A 2,500-nucleotide genomic window follows, 5' to 3' on the forward strand; every position below is an offset into this window, starting at 1 on the left:
CTAGCTTGGTTGGAGAGGGGGTGGTTTGGGCGCTGATCATATGTATATGTGGTCAGTCTCTAGGGATACTGTCTTGCTTGATAGGACACTATCACTGTCCCTTGCCTCTGCCATTCATGCGCGGCCTTTAAACCAGTCGTAAAAGTTACTTTTTATCTGTTTGAAAAATAGTATTACATGAGACTTATTGAAGCATAATTACACTCGTTAAAACCACAATGATATGAAATAATCTATCAAATGCTTGTCCAAGTATCGGAGTTGGTTATCCTGTGCAAAGGACGTCTGCACAGCAAGGCTCCTTAGACACTGCTGTGAGAATGATCGACCACTTCCTTTATACATGATTAACTTTAGTACTTCAATGACCCAGTTCAAAGTCAAGTCTATTTGTTTATTTTTGTTGCTCATTTGAAGAATAAAGATAATAATCTATAGGGATAGATGATGAATTGATATGTGAAAATAAAAAAAAAAAGCAATTATAGTACTGTATAATTTTTTACATAAAAAAGCTTGAAAATTTCATAATTCTTTAAAAAATCTGTGAACCAGTATGATTGAATCGGATTATTGAATGTGGGCCATGTGTTAGAGCCAGGGGACTATTCAGCGCATGTGTGCAACCATGGAAAATCTTGCACTTGCAATATGAAATTGAAAGAGGGTTGAAGAGTAACCAATTTGTTTGCAGGCAAGCAACACCATCCTTTCTAAATTCTAGATACTTCAATAGCTATTAGTCCATTTCTTTAGCGATGCATATTTGCAGCGACTCGCGGCGGTGCCCTTTTAGCTCGGAAAAGTTTCCTGATCGCTGATTGGTTAGAATTATCTTGTCCAACCAATCAGCGATCCGGAAACTGTTACGAGCTAAAAGGGCACCGCTGCGAGTCGGTGCAAATATGCATCGCTAAAAGAAATGGACTATGGCTAAGCGTAGGTTTATTCACACAATCTGGGCTTTCTACCTAGGTAGCCTATTGGAAACATCCCTGCCTGGCGATCTGTTGGACGGGAGATCGAATCCCGCTCAAGCTCCATAGCTTTTTGTTGTGTCTTCAACCTCACCATCCCTGTGAGCTAGGAATAGGGAGTTTGGGGGAGCCTATAGATCTACCTGCTGCGGAGTCATCAGCGGCCATTGCCTGGCCCTCCCTGGTCCTACCTTGGGTGGAGAGGGGGCTTGGGCGCTAATCATATGTATGAATGGTCAGTCTAGGAATCTAGGGCATGGTTACTGCCTTTCCTCTGCCATTCATGAGCGATCTTTATGGTTAAAATTTAATATTCTTTTATTTACATGTAATCCTATACTTGTGTTATCTAGAATTAAACCACCAAAAATTTCAGTACCACTTATATAAATCTTTTTGTAGCACCAAGATTTTTAGTTCCCTCTTTATAAACCTTTGTGTATCACCAAAATTTTAAGATCCCTCTTTGTAAGCCTCTCTGTAGCACCAACATTTTCAGTTCCCTGTTTGTAAACTTTTTTGTAGAACCAAAATTTTCAGTTCCCTCTTTATAAACCTTTCAGTAGCACCAACATTTTCAGTTGCCTCTTTATAAACCTCTCAGTTGTATCTAATTTTCAGTTCCCTCTTCATAAAACTCTCTATAGCACCAACATTTTCAGTTCCCTCTTTATAGACCTCTCTGTAGAGCTAAAATTTTAAGTTCCCTCCTTATAAGCCTCTCTGTAGCATCAACATTTTCAGTTCCCTCTTTATAAACTTTTTTTGTAGAACCAAAATTTTCAGTTCCCTCTTTATAAACTTTTTTTTGGAGAACCAAAATTCTCAGTTCCCTCTTCATAAACCTTTCAGTAGCATTAAAATTTTCAATTCCCTCTTTATAAACCTTTCAGTTGCACCTAATTTTCAGTTCCCTCTTTATAAAACTCTCTATAGCATCAACATTTTCAGTTCCTTCTTTATAGACCTCTCTGTAGAACCAAAATTTCAACTTCCCTCTTTATAAGCCTCTCTGTAGTACCAATATTTTCAGTTCCCTCTTTATAAACTTTTTTGTAGAACCAACCTTTTCAGTTCCCTCTTTATAAACTTTTTCGTAGAACCAAAATTCTCAGTTCCCTCTTCATAAACCTTTCAGTAGCATTAAAATTTTAAATTCCCTCTTTATAAACCTTTCAGTTGCACCTAATTTTCAGTTCCCTCTTCATAAAACTCTCTATAGCACCAACATTTTCAGTTTCCTCTTTATAGACCTCTCTGTAGAACCAAAATTTCAACTTCCCTCTTTATAAGCCTCTCTGTAGTACCAATATTTTCAGTTCCCCCTTTATAAACTTTTTTTATAGAACCAACATTTTCAGTTCCCTCTTTATAAACCTCTCAGTTGCACCTAATTTTCAGTTCCCTCTTTATAGAGCTCTCTGTAGAACCAAAATTTTAAGTTCCCTCTTTGTAGACCTTTCTGTAGTACCAACATTTCCAGTTCCCTCTTTATAAACTTTTTCGTAGAACCAAAATTTTCA

At 37.4% G+C, this 2,500-nt stretch overlaps 1 protein-coding gene across 1 annotated transcript in view; it reads right to left on the minus strand.

Annotated features, from left to right (window-relative positions):
* Positions 1-2,500, minus strand: part of LOC137645595 (laminin subunit alpha-1-like) — a 497,060-nt gene that overhangs the window by 387,186 nt on the left and 107,374 nt on the right. The window lies entirely within an intron of this gene.

The sequence above is a fragment of the Palaemon carinicauda genome, chromosome 8, assembly GCF_036898095.1.
Source record: "Palaemon carinicauda isolate YSFRI2023 chromosome 8, ASM3689809v2, whole genome shotgun sequence".
Lineage (NCBI taxonomy): Eukaryota > Metazoa > Arthropoda > Malacostraca > Decapoda > Palaemonidae > Palaemon > Palaemon carinicauda.